The 13,175-nt window shown below is 44.8% G+C and overlaps 1 protein-coding gene across 2 annotated transcripts in view; it reads right to left on the bottom strand.

The window, feature by feature from the left end:
- RSPRY1 (ring finger and SPRY domain containing 1) overlaps window positions 1-12,942 on the bottom strand; it is a 39,136-nt gene extending 26,194 nt beyond the window's left edge. Inside the window, exons 1-3 of one of the 2 annotated variants that reach the window (XM_056360282.1) lie at window positions 12,828-12,934; window positions 7,529-7,645; window positions 1,247-1,435 (exon numbers count right to left, since the gene is read on the bottom strand). The gene's annotated coding sequence lies outside the window, so the exon portion shown is untranslated. Of the gene's footprint in view, window positions 1-1,246; window positions 1,436-7,528; window positions 7,646-12,827 lie in introns of both variants that reach the window. The other variant, XM_056360283.1, reaches the window with a different exon arrangement.
- Between the last annotated feature and the right edge of the window lie 233 nt (window positions 12,943-13,175).

Here is a 13,175-nt window from a genome sequence, read left to right as displayed (position 1 = left end):
TTTCATTACAAGTTATTTTTCAAGCCATATGGTGTATTTCTATAGAACATTACATAAAGTCGCAGCTAAAATAAAGCCCTCCAAAAGACATCATTTCACTACTTATTTATTCTGGCATGCTTGAAGTAAATAAGTAACTTCTAAGACTAAATGCATGTGATTAAGAATCAACTGTAACATTTAAGCTAGAAGTTATGGTGAATATCCTGAATATTATGGTGAATAACAGGTTATTACTATTCTACAATTATTAAATGGTCTATTTAACAGTGGACATGTAGCACCATAAAATTAAAAGAAAGTCAAAGGCAGTTCCCACCTTTCAAATATGAAAGAGCTCCTACCATCGGAGCCAACTGGCAAACGTGCAACTGCTGTCTGCCATTTGGGACAAGATCACAACAACATTATTTGGGAAGCCAGACGCCAGTCACATGAGCAAGTCCCTGGATGTACAGTTGTCACTGGAAAAGCACTGCAAACTGTCACAGACCCTTCTATAGTTTGAAGTACGTTATCTTTCAGCACACTGAAAAGTTCAGTACTAAGAAATTAACTGAAGGCTAACTAGGAAAAAAACTCTTGAGGAATATTAATTGCAAAAAAAAAATACAAGATCTTGACTTCTCATCAGAAATTCCTAAACTACAGATCATTAAAAGGGTTTCAGCATCACAACATGCTTGCCTTACTCTCCAAGCTATTTGACCACCACAAGAAGTGGGACACCAGGGTCAGGAGTCCTCCCATCTGAGCCAACACAGCTGTTTTCTCAGTCAGCAAGTAATAAGTAGATGTGCGGGTGCCCATACAGATTGCATGGATCTTAAACAGAATTGTGTAAGGACACAACTGGTTCAAATAACTTTAAATGGTTGCAGGGTGTGTGGGGGTGTGCACACATTTCTTTATACTTTTTAAAAAGAGCTAGTTAACATTAGCTGCAAAGCCTGTCTTCCTAAGGAAAAAACAGGCATGACTTTATGAATCTAGATCATTTAAGGGCATTTTAGTAATATAATACTAAGATGTAGAACCGTTACAGATTTAGAATACAGAAAACTGATACAGACTTTGCCAAAACGAGTAAGGAAAAGCTGTAATTTAGGGATTAGCAATGAGCAAGAACCTACCTAAGAAAACAAAAATAGATATAAATTAAGATTAAAACTGATTATTGAAACCTAGGTTTTTCTGGTTGACAACTTAAAGCATGATTGAAAACACGTGATGATGATTAACTCACCCTCAAGTATGTTTGGTTCAGCAACAGCTGGGCTTGCTCTCAAAGCGCTGTAACGGCACTGGACTGTACTTCTTCGGGGCATAGACGCAGTTCTATCCAGAACAGCGGAACTCTACAAGCCTTTACTGTGGGCAGTGAGTTATTTCGGCTGACTCTGCTTTCACTTTTAGGAACTACGCTGAAGAGTCCCTGAAGACAGATGGAAAGAGAAAGCACAATTCACTTGGAAACTGCCTCTAAGGTAGATGTATTCCACCTCCTCCCTAGACCTGCCATGACATCAAGCCATGCTGTTATTTTCAGCTACGTGCAGTTTTTATGGGGGAAAAGTCTCTCAAGGCTTCAAAAACCAGCTTGCCACCTAGTAGGTTTAGGACTAGACACAGCTACAGGAAATCCAATCTGTTTTTACAGCCTTGCTATTCTACACACCACAGCACCCAGTGCAGAGCAGTGACCAACTCCTCCCCTCAAATCACTGCTCACAGGATAAAGATGGGAACCAATATCATCTGCTCCAGATCACCCTCAAACAGGGACAGCAGAAAATAAAGCCAAGTACACTATAAAAGTTGAGTAGATAAAGGGAAGAGAGAAATGACAGGATAAACTCCCTTTATTTAGTGAAGAGCCAAGTTTGACAGCATTTGTTTGGCTGTTGCTTACCATCATGTACAAGGAATTCATTGTCAAGCCTCAAACAAACTGAAAGGCTAAATAATTAGGAACTTAAGGTAGAAGAAGAGATTGCTACAGATCCGCCTCATAAACCAGTTTGCCTGGATAGAGTACGCATGCATGAAAAGAGAGGTTCTGAAGTGCAAAGGAAAAGCTTTTTAAGAAGTCTTTTAAAACAGTGATGTACTAGATGGTATTTGAGCGACTTTATCATTAGGCTGCTGGTGGCCACCCCAACTCCCACACTCCTACTGCTGAAGCAAAGAGGATAGACACCTCAAACTTCAGGCCAGCTGCAGGATGGAACAGGGAAATAAGAGCAGAGAAGGGAGGTGCAAGTGACAGTGAACCATTCTGTTTCTGTTCAGAGACCTCTGTGACACAACCAACACACAAAATCAAAAGCTTTTAGCACATCATGAAAAATTACTTACATCGTTTCAATAAGAGGTACCAACCCCTACATACAGAAATGAAAAGTTTTTTAACTTCAAGCTTAATTTTTACAAATCCCTGCTCTCAACAAAACCTAGAGACAAAAATACAGGTGTTTTTAATTCCAAAAATACTTAAAAGTCTACTTGCAAATATTGTGGGAGTAAAAGAGAAAGGAGGTTTTTGAAGACTTTGCCTAAAAAAAAAATTCAAGGAGCAAAATAAGAACATCACAACAGCAGTACTGAGATAGGCCAAGATATGCCTCTTGTCCTACCTGGCATCAGATACTTAAAAGCTGGGCATAAGAGCAAGTATACAACAACCCACAAACAGGCTCTTTCCTGGTGCACTCACCACAGAGTCAATAGCTCAGTCTCCCGAGACGAAGGCCACATGTTTGTTTTGCTGTTAAAACACAGCTAAGGCAAAGAACTAATCTTTCATAATCCATTTAAATTCTTTTTCAGTAGTTACACAGCTAAGAGTCTCTACAACTGCTTTTAAGATTTAGCAGTCTTCCATTACAAGGCCATGACCAATTGTTAACCAAAGCGTACTAATTTTCTTAAAAATTATGCTATTGGAGAATTTAGCTTGTGACTTTCACCTTTTGTGTTTTAGTATCATAACACTCCTTAACCCAAATACATTGTGAGCCAACAGCTAAGATTCACCTGACCAACAGCACAAGAATAAAGGTAAGTTTCCCTGAAAGGCTGCTGGAACAGAAACCTATTGCCTCCTGCAAGGGCTACAGCAACATCATGCAAACACCATTTTCTTAAACAATTAGTGCAAGTCGAAGTGAAACTGAGTCTTCAGATGAAGCAACCCTGCACGAAAATACCAGCAACAGCTAAGCCACTGGACAGAAAGAAAACAGGTTCTCCATGTTAAAAGATGTGACCCCTTTCCCCACAATTATTGTCATTCATACACACTGCAGTGTCAGAAAACTTCATCAGTTTAGCACTTGCCCAAGGAATATGCTTTGACACATTTTAGAAGTGGTAACAAGACTATGAAACCCGTTCACAACAGCAGCAAGATTTACAGAAGTGATGGTATTTTAATAAAAGTAAAATAAAAATGTTATTTCAAAGCTTGACCTCACATTTTTAAGTGCAAGAAGTGGTAAAGGCAGCAGCCAGTACCTGCTTTTCAACAGGCAGGGTCATCCATTCACTCTGAATTCTGATCATCAGATGTTGCTTTGGGATGCAGGACTACAAGTTGCCAACCACACAGAATAAAAACTTACATTTTGATCATAACTCACCCTGAACAGACAGCGTGGGAACAGCAGAGAATGCCAGTGCCCAGCACCTCTTTTACACCAGAGTGCATCTGCGGGATACCAGCTGAACAGCCATCCCGGCACATTTTGCCCTAAACGAAGCAGTTTGAGCCAGACACCTCCTCTGCACAGGAGAAAAGTGGCCTCCGGGGCAGCTCTGGAGCCCTGCCCGCCGCAGCCCTGCCTCTGCACACCTCCAGCAGCCATCGCCACCAGCCCAGCAAAGTGACTGCTCGCCGGGCAGGCTCAAGCACGTGCATGGATGCACAAAGGAGTTGCAAGCTGCACACACTGACCAACCTGCCGCAGCTGGAAGTCGAACTGGAAAAGATGAAATCATCATCCACTGAAACAACTGCTACTTGAGTGGATTTGCACCTGCCTGGCAGCATGGATGCCCAGCCTACCCAGAAGAAGCCTCCTCTTGATCATCACACAGCGCGCGCCAATGGAAAAGTCAGCTCCCCGTGGCATTAGGCTCATTTTCTCTGCAATACGCAGCCCAGAGTTGGTGATTCATCCCCTCAGATATTTGGTTACAGCCAACCATAATACTGCCTTATGATGGAAAATCCCTCTCCTTTCCATGAAGCTGAGCGCATCACCAAGCAAACAAAAAAAAAAAACCCCTCATGCACAAAACCGAGAGCGTTTCAGCTGCCAGTTATCACTTTTCCAGCTTCTGCCACACTTACAAGAGTAAGACCAGCGATTTCTGCTCTCAAGAACAGAGTACCACAAGAGCTCAGTCAGCAAACCGCACAGGAGACAGCTTTTCAAATGCAAAACAGAGTTTTGGGCAGCAGCTTCCTATTAAGGAGACAAAATAATTAGAAATATTTCCTCAGCATTTCTTTCCCAAAGAAGTGATGTTCCTAAAAAGGAAGAGCTGGAAATACTTGTGATGCCAGTTGGATGAAAAGTGTCAAACTACCACAAGAAGGAAACACAGCTATGAATTGCTGCAAGATAATGAACTTCAATACGGGAGTAAAACACGGAAGAAGCCTGTTTGCAACTACAGGCTTTTACAACATGGAGAGGATATGAGCTTTGAAATGATTGGGTAGGTGATGAAAACCAAGACCTCCCACTAAGTTAAGTCTCAATTTCATGTTAATTGTATCTGAAGGAGATCGCACTGAGTTCCGTGGTCAATCTCTTAACTCTTAGATTTGTACAGCTAAAAAGAAAGAGCTGCTTGGCATCCAGTGTGGCTACCATGCAGCACAGGCAGTAAGTAGACCACAGGCTTCACGAGTGAGTAAATGCCATGCTGGTTCTTTTGCACGTAGTAAGCAAACATCATATTGTGTAATCTGAAGCAAACCCTTAATTCAATTCTATTTTTAAATAAAAATATCCCAGAGGGTTAAGACTAGTGTCAAAACTCAAAGGGAAACAGCATTTACCGGCATGCAGTGTGTAGCCATCTGCAGGACAAAGCCATTGCCACCATCATGTGCTTTCTTGCTGTAGTAAGAGCACCCTAAACTGACCTTGAGCACACTTGTTTCACAGAAAGCAAAAGAGACCCATCAAGTCTCAAAACCTTCCAGCTTCTGCCCAAGTGGTTGTCAGCAAAAACCCCCAGGGTTGTGCAGAGCTTATGCAAACAGTTGGGCTCTAACCCTGCAGCCTTCTCTAAGCAGTCCCAGCTCTGACAGAAACATGGAGAGTCAAAGTTGAACAAGAGATCAGATCCTTGATGTGACAGTAATCAAAGGAGAAAGAAGCAGTGGACACTAACTACCACCACAGTAGCTTCTTTTGCTGTAGACTCACTGTGAAAGTCAGATTTTTTTAGTCGCCTGTACATTGAACTACATTGTCTTTTTCCTTCCCTTAGATCTGTTTTTTTAAACCGGTACAGACACACTAAAACTGCAACAGGGATTTAAAGTTAACTTTCTCACCCAAGCTAGCGTCTCCGAAGTAGGCCTAATAAAGAAACCCCACCCCCACCCTGGTTTTCCCTTGCCTCTGGATACAGAGACACCAGTGCTCAGGGCTCCTCTGGCATCACACCGTTCTGCTACCACTCCTTCTGAAAGGGAAACTGAAGCATCTACTACCACCTAAGCTTCCCCATCAAGCTGATACCAATCACGCTTCCCATCCTTATCTCCCTAAACTGTACATCTCTTTTCAGAGGTAAAGCCATAAGTCATGCTTTGAGGCAGATTAATACACTTCTGAGATAACGATCCTTTTAAAAGATAGTGGTATTTGACAGCTCCGGTGAAGTTGAACAAGAATTGCCTCCAGCAGGCTGACATGGCAAGGCAGGGCTGTACAAGCTCAGCAGTTGCCCAAGGAGCAGAGTACAACACATTGCCATAGAAGTGGCAGGATGATAAGGATAACGCCCTACAGATGGGCAGGGAACACTAACCCTACAAGCTGAAGGGATACAAGCACACGAAATAAAACCGATTAGTTATACCATATTAAGTTTTGGCACAGACATTCATTTAGTGTCTTATAAATAAATCCTTCAATTAATTCAAGTTAATCTTCCTTGCTGACGTGAAAGTTAGAGATGCTACAAAAAAAATAATAAACAAGGTTGCTAAGTTTGGACAAAAAATATCAGGAGCTAAAGCTAAAAAAAAAAAACCAACCCAAAAAAACAACAAAACCCCAAAACAATCCCTACATACACAAACCCAGAACAAGCACAGAACAGAGTGCTGGGAAGGAAGTGTAGACTCTTTAGGTACCAAGCAAACGTACAGAAGTGCAAAGAAACAACACAAAAGCATAATGTGGTAGGGTTTTTTTTAAAGATTTTTCAAGTAGATTTAATAATAGCCCATATCAGAAAGGGTAAGGCTTTACCTATATTATTAACCAGAAACCAATGAAAGAGTTGTCTTAAATTACAGGGAGATCAACTCCTTGTAGTAAACCGCAATAACACATACTTGGTTTAAAGCACCTTATACATTAACAAAATATAAACCACAAAAGCATTTTGAGGGTCAAGTCAAGACGTTGAGCAGCTCAGATAGTCACACAGCATAACCCTGCCACAGCAACTAGATCTAGGGCTAGCAGAGGCACCTGAGGAATTGCACCGTGGGCTACAGAAAGATGGATGCTACAAGCAGGGGCAGATACTTTCAGCAAAGCACCAGCACCAGCTCCATGTAACTGAACTGAAATCGTGACAACCCAGAGTTGTGATGTTTGTCTGTAAACTAATCTTAGCACTTTTGTTTCTTCAAAGTCAGAGCTGGGCTCGTTTTCAAAGGAAAGTCAGGTACAGAACTACTCCCTAGAAGGCAGAACAGTCTTCTGCTCTAGACCACAGAGATGAGCCCAGCTACTAGACAGCACAACTAAGCTATTATGAATGCATAAAATATGCTGAAAACAGTTTTGGATGCATGAAAGATTTTGATAACATTGCTGAAAAATTCAGCGATGCCTCAGTTGGAAGTCTGCATTGTCGGCTGTCTGACAACCGCCTCTGAGAGTGGAGCACAGAGCAGACAATGTCTAGACCCTCCTATTCTCAGCCTCACCAAATTTGTCACTCTATGACACAGGTTATCGTCTCAAACATGAAAAACCTAACAGCACAGCAGGAAACAGGCTGAAGCAATTTCCAGTTCTTGATATTTCAAGCAGCATTGGAGGATGGCCCAATCTTTCAGTGGCCAAAGCTGAGAGCCAGTTTTGTGACCATCCTTGCCAACCACAGAAAGCCAGCAGCTCCTTGCTAGCCTAAGTTCAGGACTGTACCAGCAGAGCAGGAGATGACTTTATGGTTCTCTTTCCTCCTGTAAGTGGATACAGTGACAGCTACTCAAGAGACTGTCCTCCAAGTCAAATACAACATGTAGGTCACTAGGTTAGCAAACCTGCCTGAGAGGCACTCTCAGGAAGCACGATCCGTGATCTGTCTGGAGTTTCCAGAGCTGAAGTCTACAGAATTTTATGCACAGCCCTGGGCAGGTCACTGGAACCCCTTATCTCACCTATTAAAAAGAAAACAAAAAGAAACCCCCATCACACAACTACCCAGCTTCATTTCTTCTCACTTGCCTCTTCACGTTCTGCCTTGAGGACTTTTTCTCTCCGCCCTGCTACAAGTCTGCCAGGAAAGGACACTGCAGGAGAAAGCCCGATGCACTAGATGTGGCTACCTACTCAACAAGTGCTTCTGTCAGCAGCGCAGCCATTGACTGACTCCAGGTCTCACACGTATACTGTTCCTACCACAGAGCTACAATATTTTTTTAATAGCATTTTAAGGTCTTAGCCTATATGACGAAACTGAGAGGAAGTTGGTCAATGGGTTTCAGAGCTCCCGCAACCAAGAAGGTGACAACCGACTACCAGAGAGACAACTCCGACAAGCACAGGAGGGTTAGGAAGCGGGACAAAGACAAGCATGTATGTGTTTCACAAGGCAGTCTAAAAATGGTTTAAACAAGAGCAAGTACCCATTGTAGTTTGTTATAGCTGCACATCAAAAAAGGCAGAAAGCTTTCAAAAAACCTGTAATGATATCAGGACACAAGGTCACAGTCATCTGGGGCTTCTACTAAATACCTTTGTGAGAATTTCAGGAGAATTAAGTTTAAGCTGTTTTGATAATTACATTTAGAAACTACTTCACTAAATGTTACTCAGAGAGATAAAGCTATAGAGTGAAAGAAACTCACCCATTTTTCAATTTTATTTTTTAATCTTTCACTCCAGGACTGACTGACCAGAGTTTGAGTGCAAACACATCACTCTTCCTTTGCCATTAGGTAAATGTTTTTAAAAGCAGTGAAGAATTCTAACCTTTCTCCATGCCACCAGACAGCTTTGGTTTTCGGGTAGGGGGGTGGATGTGTGTTAAAAAAAAAAAGGGCATCAGCATATCTGCTGGATTTTCTTTTTTCAATACCACTTTCTAGCACATCCCACTGTCTACAGGAAGGTATAAAATATGCATGAATAGTACAGCCTTCTGGCATGCAGTTCACTGGCTGTCCTCTAAGCTATATTAACATCAGTTTGTGCACATGCACTGAAGCAAGCAATCCAAAAAGCCACACCAATACTTCAAATCAAACTGTCCTCAAACCCATGTCCTTCTCCTTACATCCAGCAAAACACCAAGATACTCAGAAGCTTACAGCAAGAGTGAAATGTTTCCTATAGCAAAAAAGCCTTAGAAAGGGAGAAAAGTAACTACAGTTGGAAGTGGCTTGCATGCTTCGAGACCACTGCTTCTCCAAGGGAAGAGATGTACCAGGAAAAGGCTGGATTTCTTGTCACTGATGGCAACTCACCAAACCACCACAAACATGAGGAGCAGTATCTCATCCCAGACTTTGAGCTGTCAGGTATCCCTACTGAATGGATAAAACCTATCAAATACACAAAGTTTCCATGGCAGAGTTGTGCTTCTAAAGCACAAGTTTGGCCTGTCAGTCATCCAACCTTATGAGTCACATGTGAACATTTGACTTGTATTAGACCTCAGCAACATAATAAGGAATAGAAAAGGCAACAGAGATCGTGCTGGCACAGCCGCTGTCATGCCACCTTTACAGTCACCACATGCAAACCAGAAAGGAAAACGGACACATTGTCAGAACACAAGGAAATGCAAAGCACAAAGTGACACAACACAATTCTAATGAGATACCTGAAAGACAATGAACCCCAGCACAGCACCTCTGCCTGCACTTCTTTAAAGCAAGGAATAAATTCAAAGTCTAATGAGCAATCAAGCTCAAGAGAGGAGAAAAATAAATCCCAAACCCCAGCAGTTTAAAGTGCTGAACACAACACAGACAATGCAGCAGAACAGCACAAACTTCATCCCATTAGTTTGCCTTCAATTTACTGCAAGGTGAGAGCATTTTAGTTTGCTGCCTGTGTCAAGAGGGAAACTAACAGCGCACATGACAAACTCTGCTCCATTTTGTGAAGATGCCACCACTTATTGAAGTGACTTAGAGACCAACAGTGGACATTTCAAAATATGGTAGGTACACTGTCAGCTAGGGGAGCTACTGATGTGAAAGGTAAGTTGAACAGAGAAGCCTAAAGAGTAACAGGCCAGTAAGCATTCCAAGACAAATCACCACCTTTATCACTAACTCATTGCTGACACTACTAAATATCTCCCTTTTATTCCTCAATTTTAACAAACAAGCCATAAGCTTGAGGAAAATGGATTTTGTAGTCACCTGATGGGCAGAGTATAAGAGATGTCTTACTTTATAGGAGGGAACAGAAATACTGCAAGTAATCTGTTTCAGCCCATCCATTAGGCTCACAGCAAGTGAAACATGCTGGGAGCCAAGACCTCTGATGTGAAAATACTGAAAATGCACCAAAGAGGAGCACTGAGAAGCTGTGCAGAAAACCATCACAGCCTTTCGAAGAGAAAAAAAGAGCATTAAGAACAGCACAGAACAAGGCAACAATGAGCCTAAGGGAGCCGCTGAGCAATCACCGAATTATGAGGCCAGCAAATAGGATACCAGTGGCTAGCATGAAACGTTGCCATCAAACTCCATGTGTAGGTGGCTGAAGGTAAAAGAAAAAGGGAAAATTTAAGACTTCAAGGAAACCAATAACCGTATGTACCTGGAAGCACACACAATTATCACAGCTGAAGATAAAGGAAGTGTGTGAACTAGCCGAATTAGATTTATCAGAAAACTAAGAGTAGGTAAATAACCCAGACTCAGCTAACAATCCGCAATAGCAATGACAGCAGCTGCGCAGAATGCAAAACACTGCATTAAAATATCCCAGAGGATCTTCCTACACAACTGATGGACAGCGCATGCTGAAAACTTTCAGTTCATGGGAGAACGTTCGCATGAAAAGGGGAGAAACAATGAGAAGCAACCACATAACTATAGTTGTGCTTCAAGCACCCAAAAAAGAACAGGCCAGGAGAAATACACAACCTATTCAGTCAGGCTTATAAATGGAAATACACAGCAGAGATCTGGGCACAAAGCAGTAACAGTAATGTAATGTGCTAAAGGAAGAGACACAGGAATGGGTGCCAGCAGGAGAAAGGACCTCTTTTGCTGAGTGGGCTTCAGCAGAGAACAAAGACACATACAAAAGCACTTGCAGAAGCATGGGCCAGATTTAGATCTAAGAACAGATCAATTCTTTGCATTTGGAAATCTTTGCAAAAGAAAAACCCATTTAACAGCATCCTAGACTCTTAAAATAATATTACAAGTTTTGAGAATGCACAGTCCTCCAGAAAACCATAGTTAAATTACAGGAGTTCAAGACAACACAAGATGCAAGGGAATATTTCAAACAGCTCATAGGCAATGAGAACATCCACTGTTAAAAGATTTGAATAGTTCAGCAGGAAAACAGCAAAAATTTTAATATGGAGAAGTAAACATGAAAACAGTCACAGTACACAGATGTATGTAGTTTTCCAGATGACAATAACATCACAGCACTGATGGATGTGCAGAGAATTACAAGTAAGGCACAACTGAACTGAGGACAAGCATAAGGTAAAAAAAACCCACCACAGCACCAAAACAAATACATGCATTCGCTTTGAGACAAAGGACAGAAAAATTAAAAACCTAAGGCAAAGCCAGTGCTAAGTGGGGAAAAAAAAAAAACAACAGTCTTGCTTATATTGAAGACAACAAATACCAACACAGACATAAAAGGAAAAAACCCACCAAACACACCAGCATTCAGAAACACTGCAGTATATATAAGGTTGAGTAAATTTAGAAAAGGCAGCTCTTATGTCTGTGCTTGCCCATCAACCAAAGTTCCACTGTGTGAGAAATACTGACAAACACAGGCTCAGCACCCAAATGAACTCCCAGCTTGGGGTGGATACCAAGCAATTCTGAGCAAGATTTTGCAATAATGAAACAGAAAATGAAGAACAGGATGACTACAGTCATTCTTGGGACCTACACTAAGGCGTTACCCAGAAAGGACACTACCTACTGCTGCACCACAGAAGATGAGAAGGAGCAACATTAAAAAGAAAAAAAAAAAAAAAGGAAAAATGAAGATAGGCAAGAGAGAGAAAGTGATCAGCAAGGCAAAATCAAATAGCTTGAGAAAGAAATGCATGGTTGATATTAGCATAATACAAGCAGTGAGAAGACGTGCTCTCTAGGCACCGAACGGAGGGGAGCAACCCCGCAGTGCCACGGCGCTGCGAGGAAGGTGCCGCCGCCGCCTGCCCCGGTACACCCCAGGTAGGCACCCGCATTTGGTAGCTCGCCCCACGTCTTCGTATCTTCTGTGTAAGAGACAGAAAACTTACTCTGCAGAAGTATTTTTACATTGAGAGGGGCAAACAGTTTTGAGGATTCCGTCTTTTTACACAAATGGAACAACACTTAAGGTTTCAACAAAATCCTCCGAGCTCCCGAGAGCTCCGGGAGCGGCACGGCACCGTGCCCCTGCACACCGAGCCCCAGCCCGCCCCAACCGGCCGTGCCAAAGCCCTTGTTTTGCAAGTCATACAAGTACCGGGGGCACCGAGCGGCACCGGTGCAAGCTGCCGCGGCTCACAGCCGGCGCAGCGGCGGGCCAGGGCTGCCCGGCTCCAGCGGACCCCCCTTCCATTCAAGTTTTGCCGCTTTCTTTTTTGCGAGCTCCTGATTCCACACCGAGCCCTGCTCCCGGCCGCTCCGGGGCCTCCACGCAGCACCGGGAGCGCCAGCACACAGCCGGGCGCACGGCAAGCGGGGCCGGAGCGGGGCCGCCCGCCTTCCCTCGGCGGCTGCCCCCCGCGGGGGGCAGGGGGACCTTAGCGAGGCTGCCCACTCCCCTGGAAGCCGAACGAAGCGCCCGCACAAAGCAGGGGCGCCCAGGGGGGCGCGGGCCGCTGCCTCAGCCGGCTGGCCCGGCCCCGAAGCCCGGCGGCCTCCTGGCCCCCGCCCCGGCCAGTACCCTGTCCCGGCGGCAGCGGCACAGCGCGGCTCCCGCTCAGGCGGCGGGCGGGATGCGGGTGAGCGCGGGGCCCTCATTAACCAAGGGCTGGCCCCCGGGTCCCCCGCCGCCACGGGAGCCCGGCCGGCCACTGCCCCCTTCCCCTCTGCGCCGATGCCCGCTTCGCCTCAGCCCCGCGGCGCCCGCCCCGCCGCCGCTGACCCGAGGGGAGGGCAGAGCGGAACGCACCCCGCCCCAGCTCACCTCAGCCCCGCCGGGAGCTCTGCAGGGCCCGCGTCCCCCAGCCCAACGGCACCACTCCTTTGTGCCGCGGCGGCGCACGGCGGAAAGATGGAGGCCACACACGACCCGGCCCCGCCCCGCCCCGCCCGGCCCCGCCCCCCGCCGTCTCCCGGGCGACCCGCCCCGCCCCGCTCCTGGCCTCGGCCCCGCCCCGGGGCCCGCTCTTCGCCCAATCGAGGCGCTGGGCCGCGTGGACGTCACCTGTCAGCCGACCCTCCTGAGCGCCCCTCTGCCTTCTGCAAGAGCAGCGCGGATTGGCTATCGGAGGGGAGGGGCTGCCTAAGGAAGAACTCACTCGGTTGGCTCTTG

This window comes from Falco biarmicus, chromosome 15 (genome assembly GCF_023638135.1).
Source record: "Falco biarmicus isolate bFalBia1 chromosome 15, bFalBia1.pri, whole genome shotgun sequence".
Taxonomy (NCBI): domain Eukaryota; kingdom Metazoa; phylum Chordata; class Aves; order Falconiformes; family Falconidae; genus Falco; species Falco biarmicus.
Note: the sequence above shows the minus strand (reverse complement) of the source record. Positions and strands in the feature narration are given on the sequence as shown.